The following is a 14,859-nucleotide window of genomic DNA, read 5'->3' on the forward strand; positions in this document are numbered from 1 at the left end:
GTTGGGAATCATTGCATTACAATACTCTTTGATTCTATTGATGTCACGCACAGAAGAAGGATCTTGAATCAAACTTCCCAGTCTCTCGAAAGAAGGCGTACTGTAGCCTCGGGGCTGACATTTCATATTCCTCTTTTATTTCAAAACAAAAAACCTCAACCATATTATCTTCTCAATTTTCAGGGACTGAATCTGACTCATGTCTCCGGATTTTTTAAAAAAGTGCATCCATCTTACTTTAAGTGTCTCTTTGCTGGGTCGACTGCGAAGCAGCAGACGCCATAGGGAAAACAAGCATGGGTGTACGGGAGTTAGGGAGTGGCCAAGATGCAAATCTCTAGCTTTCCAATTTCCCACCGAGTGCAAGCAGGTACAGCAGCGCCTTATCAAGTGTCAGATCCACGCAGATGGGTACTTTGTCAGCCCGCACACAAACTTAAGAGTTTGCATACACACACACACACACACACACACACACACTATATGTAAAATATGACACACGGTCATTTCAGTTTTAATTGCCGTCCTTCGAGACATTCGCCTGCACACGATTTCAGTTTTAAGCAACTCACCGCCCAAGGAAATTCTAAGCAATAGGGACATCTTAAAAAAAAAAGCCAACCTTGGCGCTCTGCTCTTTTCCTACTGGGATATCTTGCAGCAAGGAGGAGGAGGAGGAGGAGGCAGGGAGGGCCTCGCCTACTTAACCGTACACACCGAAAGTGACTAAACTGCAAACTTAAAAAAAAAGTTGAGCTTGTAGGTTAATGAAAGAATGGAAGTTCTTAAGCGTTTGCCTACCTGGTGCAACTCTGCAACAAGTGCATGCAGGTCCAAGATCACTGTAGGGCGCAATTTTCCCCCCCTTAATTTGTTTTGCACCGATAAGGCAATTGCAATTTTAATTTACTACAGTGCTATTTACTGCGGTCCTACTTTGCTTACATTACAGCTCATCCTGTAAACAAATATCGCTCCGCCAGGAAATATACTCAACCTCCTCCCCCTCCTTCGCTTCTTCCCTCCACGAGCAGCGCGCGATGTACCCTCCCCTTGGGCGATTGCATTGGGGAGGGTGGAATAACTAATTGCAAGATCACGCGTGGGGGGGGGAGAGACTCAAGGGAGTTAGACTTACCTTTTCAGTACATTCCATGCGTGCTTCGTATAATGGAACTCTGCTCCCTCCCCCCCATCCCGGGTATAAAATTCCAGTGTCAGCAAAACGCTGTCAAATTATTTTCGTGCAAAAAAAAAGAGGGGGGAGAGCAGAAGCAAAAAAGGGGGAGGAGGCTAGAAGAGAAAATTGAATCCCTCCGCCGAGATGGGTCTGGTCCTGAGTTTGCAAACCCGGAAGTAAGGTAGCAGCAGCAGCAGTTGCTGCTGTAGTAATAGCTCTAGTAATAATACCTTGGAACCCCTCGGTGGAGTACTGTAGCCTGTGTAAGGTGCCGTTTCCTATTATGGCTATTACAGGACACAGGGCTAGATAGCTTCCCTTACCAGTTAATCGCATTGGTAATTCTAAGGCATTAGGGGTGCGGTTCGGTTACCCCGTATCTCGCTCTTTCCTAAAAGCTGTAGATCCACCCCACCAAATGAAGCCCGTTTACTGGAGCTCTCCAACCTGTAAGCGGCCTCGGCTCGGCTTGCTACACCGAGAATGATATCGGGCTAATTCCGGGCTGGCAAAAGTCTAAAAGAACTGCGTGGATGTCGCACCGCTTCCTCCTTTGGCAGCTCGTAGATAGGTTTTAGAGGGGCCCTGATAAGCTTCCTTGAATGTGATCGGTTTGGGGTTGTTTTCGTGTAAAGGTCTAAAGCACATGCCGGGAGGGGTGGGGGTGGATTTGAGTAGATCCCGATGTTGCCCTATGCACGTTACTCGAAAGTAAACCCCGTCCGTGCTGCACAGGGCGCAGTCTCGGATGAATTTATATTTGACTGCAGCAAAAAAGAAAATAAAAGACATCTTTTCTCCCCACAATGCACCACAAGCTGGGCTGGAGGATCTCCAGGCACCTGAAAGTAAGTCCCGCAGATTACCCCGTAGCTTTACTCGCTAGTAAACGTCTTTCAAATCAAACCATGGAAAGGCTGACTCGGGTGTTCTTAAGTTTTTTTCCCTTTCGTTCCCAAGGAGTAACACGTGAGCCTAAGAAGGGTTCTGTACTGTGCTGCACGCTTCCCCCCCCCCCCTCTTTCTTTTCACAACGCCATGACTGCACAACGTGTGGAAGGAGGAGGGGAGTGAAATACGTAGCTGGGACCGCTCCTGGGAGCGCCCCCAACCGGCTTGTAGTTGGCGCTGCGTTTCCCGGTTTGTCCCTCCCTCCCCAAGCCCTTCTCAAACGCAGCGAAAGAAAAGTTGTATTAATTATAGCCAATCGCCTTTCTCGTTGTGTTTTTTTTTCTTTCCGTCCCCTAAATTGCAGTAAAAGGAAACCCGCTTCTCGCTAAATGTGGTCAGATAGAGTGGAACTGAAAGCCTTCCAGGCGGCTCGTTTTCAGACGTTATGTGCTTGTTCTCCTCGTAAGATTCCCATGCTTTAATTTCACAGCAGAACAAGTACCGTTTTAGTAGCCGAAGAATTAATTTTTACATGTCGGGTGGCGGTCAAAAGCACAGAATTTGCTGTCAAATTGCAGTCAAAGTATGACGGCCGTGTGGTGTGTTTAGCTCGTTTCATCACTGCTGGATAGCATCAGCTTCTCTAGAATTTGAACAGAGTTAGGGGTAACTTGGATCTAACTCCAGTGTGTTCCCCCACTGTATACTTAAATATTGGCTACCAGTAAAACATCTTCTCATGGTATGAGAGCATGACAACAATCTTTCAAAAATAAATTCCTAAGTTCCTTGCCTCCATAAGGTTGTATTAGTTTGACTTGGACTGGTACAGGAGGGGGAAGGAGGAAACCCCCCAGCCTTGGACTTCCCTTGCTAATACTATGTAAGAAAGTCTGTATTGAATGCTGAACAGCAACCAGTCCCTGTGATAGGTCACTTCCCTGCATGTAGTTCCCTGTGGCTGGAGATCTTGGGCAAGTGGTCCATCAAGGTTTATACATATGAAACTCAAAATATTAGAATATTGCGCAAAAGCTCATTTATTTCAGTAATGCAACTTAAAAGGTGAAACTAATATATGAGATAAGACTCATTACATGCAAAGCAAGATAGTTCAAGCCGTGATTTGTCATAATTGTCATGATTATGGCTTACAGCTCATGAAAACCCCAAAGCCACAATCTCAGAAAATTAGAATATTACATGCAATCAATAAAACAAGGATTATACATAGAACAATATCGGAACTCTGAAAAGTATAAGCATGCATATGTACTCAGTACTTGGTTTGGGCCTCTTTTGCAGCAATTACTGCCTCAATACGGCATGGCATGGAAGCTATCAGCCTGTGGCACTGCTGAGGTGTTATGGAAGACCAGGATGCTTCAATAGCGGCCTTCAGCTCTTCTGCATTGTTCGGTCTCATGTCTCTCATCTTTCTCTTGGCAATGCCCCATAGATTCTCTATGGGGTTCAGGTCAGGCAAGTTTGCTGGCCAATCAAGCACAGTAATCCCACAGTCATTGAACCAGGTTTTGGTGCTTTTGGCAGTGTGGGCAGCTGGAAAATGAAGTCAGCATCCCCATAAAGTTCGTCTGCGGAAGGAAGCATGAAGTGCTCCAAAATCTCCTTGTAGATGGCTGTGTTGACCCTGGTCTTAATGAAGCACAGTGGTCCAAAGTCCTGTTGCTCCTTGGTCCAAAGTTCTCTTTTCTGATGAGAGCAACTTTTGCCAAAAGCACCAAAAACTGGTTCAATGATGGTGGGATTACTGTGTTTGATTGGCCTCTCCATTCTTCCTCCATACTCTGGGTCCTTGGTTTCCAAATGAGATGCAAAAGTTGCTCGAGTTTTCACCTGTAGCTCTGATTATGAGAAATTGGCAACTGGGATAATTATTTGCTGTGGTTCTGCTCATAGAACACTCTTCAATTAGTCATTGAGATGGGAAGTGGTTGTGCAAACACCACAAGCTGTTCCAGTAACCCCAAAAATGGTCTCTCTATCCTCAAACCAGTGACAAGGGCTAAGAAATTGTAGCTTTCCTAAGTGTTCCATGTCTGTTACCATTTTTTTTTTACTTTCCTTACCCCCATGGGAAAGGGTGTGTGTGATTCTTTATGATTATGTTCTTAATGTTTCTGACCTCAACTGGCATACTGAAGAGTTTAGCTGGGGTGGAAAGGTTCAGATGTACTCCATGGAGACTGGAAGCCTTTAAGAATAGTTGTTGCACTTTTTGTTTGGGTATAAAGTGAGTTAATTGTCATAGTTGACTCTGTCATGTTTTCCAAGAAGACCCAGTAGGAAATAGGAGATCTAGACAATATTTTTGATTATCGATGATCAAAGGCTAACATCCAAGGAAGGTGTTCAAGTCTTAAAACAATTCCTGATATCAGTTATGGACTTCATAAAGGAAGGCAAACTGTTACTTGATTCAGATTGAACAAAGGTGTTCTCAGTCAGGAGAAAGGGCAAGAAATAATTAGTTTCTTGATTATAATTTAGAGGGAAAGGCAGGATATACAACATACATTTTTCCCTGGTTTCTTTCAACTATCTAGTACCACTTTGTTTAGCTCATAGCTCACCCAAGAAACTTGTTACAGACACATAGCTTGAGATGGAGAGAACCCAAATAGGAGGAAAGAGAAGAAAACTTATAATTGTGTGTGGGCATCCCATCCTCCTGCAATCTGTAATAGCCCTGCTTATATAGCCCTCTTCTACTACTTTTTACTTAAATATAGCAGGAAATGCCCAATACATCAGAAGACTGCATAACACTGAGCTTGATTGATTGGAATATTGTGATCTATTATATGCCCCCCCCCCCCGGTACTGATGCAAGAAAAATGGAATAACTAGGGATATTTTAGAGTTTCAGATCTGGAATGAAAACTGCATCATAGCAACAGTGGGCAAGATAGTGATGGTAGAGAAATGTAACATGTCCTTAGAAAGAAAATAGGATATGCAAAATAGTTATTAATTTCTGGGAAAGTAGAAACATAAGAAAAAAGACTAGGGGCTCAATTTGAACATGTTGACCTCAAAAAGGTACTAGTGAAGGTTTTGAACAGGTTTTCAAGTTTCTGTTAAAAGATGCTAAAACAATAAAGCAGCACTTCTGAAAATCCAGCATCTGTTTTTTTTTTGTGGATTATCTGGAAAGTCTTACAGTCATTTATTTTAAATGTGACAAAAAAAAAAACCCGGGGAAAATCCATGTCAAACTTTATAACAATATAAAGTTAATTCAGTCCTTAGGGCTTTCAATAAATCTAGTCTACATCACAACATATTGGGTTATCTTCTCAATTTTATGGAAGATACTTTCAAAAAACAGATAATAAATGTGTATCCTGAATCCATGCAATAACATCAGGAGAATAAGTTTCTTTCCAATTATATAAATCTTCTGTACCTCCAGCTAGATACAGTCAAAATTCTTGATGAGATGACATTTTCCATGTTTTCAGAAGATAGTTCATCATACTGTACAGTAATAGCAGAAGGAAGGAATAACCTCAAAAAACAGGAGGAGTAGCTGCAACCAAGAAAATGGTCAGATAAAAAAAATCCAGGCCAAAACTATAACCTGAAAATAAACATCTCAGTCAAGACCCTCTGTATTCTCACAGACATTAAAAAGAGGGGGAGGGTATATATTCAGGATCGGAAGATTTTGTTACTATAACCTTATAATGAAAGTAGTATTAGCATTCATGACCTTGGTTTCCAAGTCTGGCCTATCTTGAAGGAGTGACACATACTGAAATCCTTATGTATATTTCTGGTCAAAATATTGACATAGGCAATTTGAAACCAAAACAAAATAGTAGTTAGATAAGACCGTATTATATGAGTTACAATCCTTTACATTTTTTTAAAATAATGCTAACATGAACAATTCAATCTCCATCCCTTTTTAAAAAAAATTTCAAGAGATCCAATTAACATGAGATAATATTTTATGATGAAATGATGTTTAAATAGTAACAAATTTTACATTTCTTAACACCTGTATCCATTGATTCTTCAAAGCTAGATATTGCAGTTCTTCATTTCACAATTCAGGTGTATAACTGCAGTAATACTAATTTTACTTTTACTTTTTAATTCCATATAAAATCAGATTCTTGGTTTCTGTTACAGCATAGCATTTCTTAAGGGACCTAAAATTGCAGGTGCTTGATAGATTGCTAAAGCATCTGGCCACACTGTTTAGCTAGTACACACTTTGGTTGTATAATTTGTTAAGCAAAAATTCTTGGTTAGTCATGTTCAATATGCAATCTCTCCAAGTCTTTAAAATCACTGTTAGAAACCAACTGTTTCAAAGTATTGATCCCTTGTTTAGCCCAAACATTCCAAAGAAACATCTTCCCCACTATTTTCAAGTATGGGTTATTGCCCATCGTCAATTTCTACCAACAATTAAATGTATCTGGCTGCTTTTTAAGACGAAAATGAAGATCCCAGCTTACCTAAACCCTAAAACTTGCCAGTATTTCAGAGGTGTTACACTATATATTTGTTCTCCAAATAGGGCAACAGGGGAGCAGAATCATTAAAAAACCCTCATTCCTTCCATGTTAAAATGAAAAGCTCTAAGTTAAAGCTGCCGTCATCATAAGGTAGCTTTATGTTAGCCAGAGATATCCCAAGGGGTTAGCCTGCCATATGTTTTTTTTCCCGTTAGCTTATCTCTCTCCATAAAATATCTATCAGGGTTTAACATGATGATCTCTCTTAATATATATATTAGACCTAATGGCAATTTTAACCATTGCGTTATATCTACTAAAATTGCATCTGCACATTTAATTTAACGTTCTGAAAAAACGGGAAAGAAATATTGTAAACCCAAGTGTGCTATTTGGAGAATGGTACAAGCGGCCTTAGAAAGGACTGGGGTAGCCAGCAGCTACCTTACATAGACCCAGGCCGCGGGTGCCTTAGCAACAGCAGGAGGAAGATGGCTATGGTCAGTTGGGCAAAGCAGGACTCATGGGCAGCAGGGGCTAAACAACCAAAATTTGATCACGTGACCATAGAGGTCCTGTAACAAGTGTAACTTTGGAGGGGTGGGTGGCATTTGGTTTGTGCCACCATAACTTTGAATGGTTGCCGAATAAAGATCATAATGTACATTACTCTGTTACACTGAAGAAAATATAGCACTACCTAATGCCTACTGTTATAAAAAGGCTTAGAAAGAATTTTAGAAATTATGCTGTGCCCACTTTCTCTATTTTATTCAAGTTACGTTTTTGTTGTTAGGTTAGGTTAGGTTTATTAAATTTATAGACCGCCCCCTCTCCCTGTAGGGACTCGGGGCGGTGTACAGACCGTTCGTGTATAAAACAACAAATCATAACATAAAACATCAGACAAAACAACGCAAACATACCGTCTGTATATACAACCCAAACTAATTAAATAATTAAAAACAATTCTAAAACCAATTTAAAACCCCAAAATTTAAAATTTAAAAAGCCATCCAGGAAGGTCAGTAGTGGGTGTTCCCTGTAAGTACAATTACAGTTACAATTAGGCCAGGCCGGCTAGTCGAAACAGGTGGGTCTTGAGTTTCTTGCGGAAGGAGCGGAGATCCAAGGTGGTTCTAATATCGGGGGGGAGGTCGTTCCAGAGGGTTGGGCCCATCACAGAGAAGGCCCTATTCCTAGGCACCGCCCGCCCGCACTGCTTAGCGGAAGGTACCCGGAGGAGTCCCTCTCTGTGAGAGCGGATTGGTCGCAGGGATGTGTGGGGTAGAATGCGATCCCGCAGGTAACTAGGTCCCGAGCCATGGAGCGCTTTAAAGATGACAATCAACACCTTGAAAAGCACCCGAAAAGCCACAGGCAGCCAGTGCAGCTCACGCAGGAAAGGTGTTACATGGGAGTACCTAGTACCATGTAAAGGTGGAGTGTTGATGGCTGGTTATTAACTTGTTCTTGGCTGTTGTTTCCGCCAAGCCCTCGCCTCCTAATTACTTGATTTTTTTCTGAAGTGTGCACAGCCTCATCTACTAGAACTCAAGTTTGTTAGTATATGCTATATCAGTGATGGTTAACCTTTTTGTTGTTGCATGCTGAAAGTGGTATGCACATTGCATTATGGGTGCATGCGTGCCCCCATGCGTGCACGTGTGATGCCGCCCACACCCATTACCCTCCATATGCATGCATGACTCTCCTGCATGTGTCCACGACCCCCCCATGCACCCCACTCCCTGCACATGGACACCTGTCTCCCGCATGCCCCCTGCTCCCTCCCCGCGCATGCCCGGCAGAGACCCCAAAACCAGCTGGCTGGCAGGAGGCACGTGCACATGCACAGTGAATTGAGCTAGGGCAATGGCTCGCGTGCCTGCAGAGAGAGCTCTGCGTGCCACCTGTGGCATGCATGCCATGGGTTCACCATCATGGCACTGTATGATCTCTCTATATCTTCATGTTCAGTGTCTGAATATACGCGAGCTAAAATTATAAAGCAGACATTCTTAAACCTTTCTATAGTACAGAAAAGATGTGTTAATGTTTTGGAAACTTTCTGGCAGAAGACAGATAAGTGAGAAACTGTGCTGCAGACAAGAGAGGGAGAAGGAGAAAACTAATACACCCTCCCCCAGTCTTTTATTAAAGTTGGAATTTGTAGCAAGAAAAAAAATATTCTAGGTAACACATTGAACAAAGGAAACATTTGTTCTAAGTGTTGTTTAGAAGAATGGGGGAGGGGGTGGTTGCTCTGTTTTTAAGTTTAATATTTGTAGTTATTATTCTATCTTTATACACTCAGATTTTGTGTGCTTTATGCAAATTGGCATCTCTTTACACCAGAGTTGCTTCCGCATAAGAGAAGATCAGCGTCATGTTGGTATCTATTCAGTTTTATCTTTTCCTGTATATTTCTCTTTTGAAGGTTCCTTTAAGATATTTGTCAGTGATTTGAACAGCAATATATCTTTGTCTTCTCTACCATTTGATGATTTTAGTATGATAATTTCTAAAGTTAAAAGTAAATGTATATATTATTTTTTTAAAAAAAAGAAGTTTAATTCTACTTATCTCTTGTGAAATTGGTCTACCTCCCCACAAAGGAGGATGGGCTGATTTGCCTAGTCACGCACTTCAAGATTGCAGGAGCAGATGTTGTGCTTTAGAACTGATTTCATTTTTTTTCTTCTCTTGTACAGGCTGTGGAAATCCCGTCTTTTTCATTGTTGGAAGAAATGTCCTGGGTTCAGTTCCAAGTGGGGAAAAAGACACTGGGAACATGGGGGCTGCTTGGAAAAATGATTTAATGGTGTACAGGATCACATGGCTTGGAGATCCTGGGTAAAAAGAGGGATTACATGGTTCAAGATGTTGGGTGAAGAAAAAAAAAAGGGCCGAGATGCTGAGAATCCCTGAGTTTTATATCCTCTCCTGGGCCCCATTTCCTATTCCTGTCCCTGTGTAAGAAATGTATTCTGATTGGTTGTCAGACTCCCAGGGACAGGGGTCTTAGCTAACTTTGTAGGCTGTCCTGAGACCCAAGCTTGTTTGCCTTGCTGGCTGATGTAATCTTTCCAGGTGCCATGTGATGAGATGGGTAGAGAGTTAATTCTACCTTCATTATGTGGAATAGACTGGCTCAGGCCTTAATGGCCCATTGACAAAGGTGGTGGGGCGAGTGGACAGGGACCTGCTTTGACTTTAAAAACATGTTCTTCCTTTTCTCATCCAGGGAAATATAATATTCTGTCTCTTTAATATTTCCTAAAATATTTCATTTTCCCAGGAGAGGAAGGGGTGGGCCCATTTGTTAGGGCACGCGGGAGGCCAGCTGACTTTGGCTTTGTTTTTTGGCTGTTTTTCGGAGGGCGAAAAAAACCCTAACGCATAAACCAGAAGTTCAGGAACGGACTTCCGGGTTCCCCTTATGGCCGCTTTTCGCCCTCCGGAGCCTTCCGGGAAGCCTCCTGAAGCCTTTGGAGGGCCTCCAGGGGGAGCGGGGGAGGATGTTTTCACCCTCATCAAGCTCCTAGAAAGCCTCTGGAGCCTGGGGAAGGTGAAAAATGGGTCCATTGCGGGCCAAAAGTGGGAGAGGGCGGGGGTCGCGCACACATGCGGCAGGGGGCCTCACACATGCATGCATGTGCGGGGGGGTCACGTGCATACCTTTATGGGTGTAGGCACCCACACACACGACCCCCCTGTGCTCCGCCTGCTTTTGGCACACGATCCGAAAAAAGTTAGCTATCACTGTCCTATATCATAAAGCATGTTTAATGAAATTGCACCAGATAGAGGTATCCACTTGAAAAAATAAGATGGCAGCAGTAATTTCCAAGCTACACAGCAAGAGGAAATGGAGCTAGGTGTGTAGTCTCAAAAGGTCTCTGGGGTTTGAGACTTCCGGCCTTTCATTCTATAGACTTAATCATAAACCCCACAACAGTAAAAAAAAAGTGTAGTATGTGTTTCTCACGGAGAGAAGTTCACTTGTTAACCAGCTGGACATTCCTCTGTTATCTGTTTATAGAACAGCCTCTCCTACACAGGAGCAATGAATAACTAAGAAAGCCTTAAACTAAGGCTTGGGTGATGAACTGAATTCTAAAGAATTTTCTAAACAATATTATCCAGTTGCTCAGATTTCCGTAACTTTGTATTCTTTTAAAAATGTTAGCTTTTTTAAAATGGTGGAAAAATCTTCCTTTCTGTGGAAGTGGGATGGTGAAGAATTCTTACCAAGACAAGTCTGTCAAGTGTTTAAGTATCTTCTGCTGAGTTTGAAACTAGTATTACTTCTGATGGTATGCTTCTTTTAATATTCCTGTCATAAATTATTCCGTACATCCATCGCTAGTATGGTTGAGTATCCTTGGAAAATGAATAAGAAGTTCAGATGGCTTTCATGTGTAGCACCTCTACTAGTGATGAAAGAAGGCTGTCTTTCACATGAGGTTGAAAAAGAAGCTAACTGCTTCAAGGAGCTGGTTAATTTAGATTTTGCAACGTTTAAAACAGTTACAGCTGTATTTTACCTATAAAAGGGATAATGGATGTACGAACAGTTGCTCACCTATGAATGGGACATTCTTCCTTTGAAATGTCCTTTTGGAATTTTTAAATAAGAATTTTTAAAAACATCCAAAACTACAGCTTATTCTCGTATCTAACTCTTTAATGCTTTAAATATCAGAACCGAGGCAACACTCTTATTAATTGTTAAAGCAAGGCACTGCCCTAGTCACTAGAAGTGGATTTTAAAAATGATAGATTCCATTCTTTCATGGTTTGCTTTCCTGCAGATTCTCCTTGGAGCATTTTTCTCCAAGTAGCAGAAGTGTCTCCCCATTACCAACTGTCAGTTTAGAGATGAGTTATCAGTTATCTACCTTTGGATTAGCTGCCTTTAACAAGTGTAAGGCAACATACAAATAAAATAGTTATAACTATATAAAATAGAGAGCATCAAGCAAATCATAACTAAGATCCATATGACAGAAAAGCATTTTGCAATCCTTCTAGAGCAGTGTTTCTCAAACTTGGTGACTTTAAGTCCTGTGGACTTCAACTCCCAGAATCCCCCAGCCAGCTGTGCTGGCTGGGGGATTCTGGGAGTTGAAGTCCACAGGACTTAAAGTCACCAAGTTTGAGAAACACTGTTCTAGAGACTACAAAGAGAAATGAGATTTGTAGAATAACTGAAACGTTACAACCACGCAGTTGTTGTAGTTGATGTATTGTTCAATAGCATTCATAACAAACTATGGTGACATGATGTTGCATTTCCCATTCTGTTTGAAGCTCCCTATACAATAAAACTACTTCAGAACAAGGTAATTGGTTTCTACTGTTGGAGTAGATACTATGAGGAGTAGATACTGTGGAGAAAAAGAACTGGATGTGTGTATAATGTTCATATAATGGGCACATGTTCTGATGTAACTTTACCGTTTCATCCCACAAGGGAAGTGGTTGCAAAAGAGGGTAAAGTATTTCAGCATAGATACATATTTTAAACTCTATGTCTATTGTTAGTGAATTGACTCAGTAAACCACCTCCTCTAGATTTATATGACCAAAATAAGGTCAGAAGGCTTTGATAACTAGTTTGAGTCATCAGGACTCAGTGTGGAAAGTAGTAGTTAGTGTGTTGGATTAAACTGGGTGAATTAAGAACTGAGGCTTGCACCTTTTGAGAACTATAAACGAATTACTGTCTCTCAGCCTAACCCATCTGATAGGGTTTTGTTTTAGCAAGGTAAACTAGAAAAAGCCAAGCAGACTATCCTGAGCTTCTGATGTGGTGAAATAAAAAAAAAATCAAAATAGCATTAGTACTATTAAATAGTACTAGTAATCATATCAGCATCTGGCTCATGCTAAAAGAACGGATGTGTGAAGTCTTTATAACAGGAAGAGTATATTAACTAACGTTGGAGTTTGAAGAGCCTATTGATGCATTTTCTATAGAATAAGACAGTGTTTTGTAATACAAAGTTCTATAGAATAAGAAAGTATTTTGTAATACAGGGGAATGTGTCCAAAGCAACTTCTGAATAAATAAAGGAGCTGTGACTTTTTTTTAAGATTTGCACCATTGCTTAATAAGCTGCTTCCAGCTGTCTTCGTATGTTCGTGTGTGCGCAACCATCTTACTTCACTGGGAAGAAAGAAAGAAAAAGAAAGAAAAGAAGAAAGAAAGAAAGAAAGAAAGAAAGAAAGAAAGAAAGAAAGAAAAGAACCAACCAGAGTGCTGCCCTTGTCTCCATCTTCAGTCTTCTAACTGGACATGCATGCATAAAATTGCATTGTAATACTATTTGCAGTTGGAAAAAAAACTGAGTTAAAAGTCTTTGAGCCATATCCTAAAATGTAAGAAGCAAGCAAGGAAGCCTCAACTCCAGTTATATTATGTTCCATGATATACAGCAAATGATTAAAAATGAATGCACTAAAATCCCTAATAGAAAACAAGTGAAGAAAAATGGTTGAAAGCACATATAACATATATATTTTCAACAGTGAATGCAAAACATCCCCTAGCCAGGAGCATGGGGGGAACAGCGAGGTCTTCAGAGATATCTTGAAGGCCTGCAGAATTAGAGCTAACCATACTTCAGAAGTTGTTGCTATTCCAAAGGACACAGAATGCACACTTCATGGGTCCAATAAGATGGTATTGTTTATTAGATGGATTAGAATACACCAATCCTGTTGGATCTTATGGGACAATGACCTAGAGATGGTCCCTATAGTAGACCTATATAGGTAGCCCTCAACTTACCACCACAATTGAGCCCCAAATTTATGTTGCTAAGTGGGAAATTTGTTAAGTGAGTTTTGCCCCATTTTATGGCTTTTCTTGTTAAGCCATTCACTGCAGTTGTTAAATTAGTAACACAATTGTTAAGTGAATCTGGTTTCCCCATTGACTTTGCTTGTCAGAAGGTTGCAAAAGGTGATCACATGACCCCAGGACACTGTAACTGTCATAAATGTGAGTCAGTTGTCAAGCATATAAATGTAAATCACATGACCATGGGGGCAAGGTTCATGTGAAAAATGGTCATATTTTTTTTCAGTGATGTTATAACTTTGAATTGTCACTAAGTGAACTATTGTAAGTTAAGGACTACCTGTACCATAAAAGGCTTTATAGATGGTGGATTAGGCAGAATGTAATTTGAGTATTTGAAAACTCTTCTGACATTTCTAATTTAGCTTGATTCCCTATGGATATATTGGACTATATCCACCAGTGCCCCCAGTGTTTTGGATTTGGTTCCAAACAGTGCTTCAGAGTGCATGACAGAATAAACATGGGATCAATCTGCAAATCTTTAAAGCAAATGCATCTTTTCCTGGACATGCATAATTGCTGTCTATAGTTGCTGACTGGTTTTGAGAAAAGTTGCAACTGCTTTAAGTGGAAGGATACCACAGAAGATATCTTTGTGCTCTGAGGATCTTTTTGTCGAATTAGCCCCTTCCCCCAAATCAGTATATGTGATGGGTGGGAAGAATGAGAGTTGTGGTCTATTATCTCTCTGGGAACCAGATTAAGGAAGGCTACCAGTAAGTAAATGACAATTGTATTTTTCCTTTTGCTTTGCTTACAGTTTTACTTCATCAATGGAGAACTGAAAATTATAGTCCATTTTGTTATCAGCAATCTAGCCTAATAAAAACAATTCTTTAATCAACCTGTCTATTTTGGGCTCTGTGTGTATATGTGTGTTTGTCCTTGTTACTCTATAAAACATTATTTGGGAATGAGTATATCTGGAGTAATGAAGCTGTACTAGAGTACTAGAGCAGTGTTTCCCAACCTTGGCAACTTGAAGATGTCTGGACTTCAACTCCCAGAATTCCCCAGCCAGCGAATGCTGGCTGGGGAATTCTGGGAGTTGAAGTCCAGACATCTTCAAGTTGCCAAGGTTGGGAAACACTGTACTAGAGTACAATTTCTGTCAGGATTATGAGAACTCCATTCAGCAACATCTACAAAAACATTGTATCCTATCTCTCTAATATATTTATTTGCTGTTCTTTGGGGCAGCAGAAAGCAAGTCTTTGTGTCATCTCTATTAGAGCTTTTTCAGATATTTGGAAAATGTTATTATATTCCCACTCAGACTTTTTATCCAATTCCACATATTTTCCTATAGCAATTATATACAGTAATAACACAGAGAATGTATGATGTTTACATAGTAATGCTCCGTAAAATGGACCACATTTAATAAGATTATTAAAGGCTTTAATTCTTGGCACAGTGAA

The 14,859-nt window shown here is 40.8% G+C and overlaps 1 protein-coding gene and 1 long non-coding RNA gene across 12 annotated transcripts in view; one reads left to right on the plus strand and one right to left on the minus strand.

Moving 5' to 3' along the window:
• The window catches only part of TRERF1 (transcriptional regulating factor 1), a 110,648-nt gene extending 109,322 nt beyond the window's left edge, over positions 1-1,326 (minus strand). For 6 of the 10 annotated variants that reach the window (XM_081945540.1, XM_081945535.1, XM_081945543.1 and 3 more), the window contains exon 1: positions 802-1,013. The gene's annotated coding sequence lies outside the window, so the exon portion shown is untranslated. Of the gene's footprint in view, positions 1-237; positions 265-572; positions 710-801; positions 1,014-1,138 lie in introns of those variants that run through there. The other 4 variants (XM_081945536.1, XM_081945537.1, XM_081945538.1 and 1 more) reach the window with 4 other exon arrangements.
• Positions 1,327-1,374: 48 nt separating this feature from the next.
• LOC309388322 lies at positions 1,375-14,277 on the plus strand. Of its 2 annotated transcripts, XR_014174754.1 has the most exons (4): positions 1,383-1,443; positions 1,916-2,028; positions 9,279-9,420; positions 12,667-14,277. It is a non-coding gene; the product is annotated as an uncharacterized lncRNA (long non-coding RNA). The 2 variants fall into 2 exon arrangements; XR_014174753.1 differs by having other exon boundaries at positions 1,375-2,028.
• Positions 14,278-14,859: the final 582 nt, after the last annotated feature.

This window comes from Natrix helvetica (assembly GCF_964273705.1).
Source record: "Natrix helvetica genome assembly, chromosome: 2".
Taxonomy (NCBI): Eukaryota; Metazoa; Chordata; class Lepidosauria; order Squamata; family Natricidae; genus Natrix; species Natrix helvetica.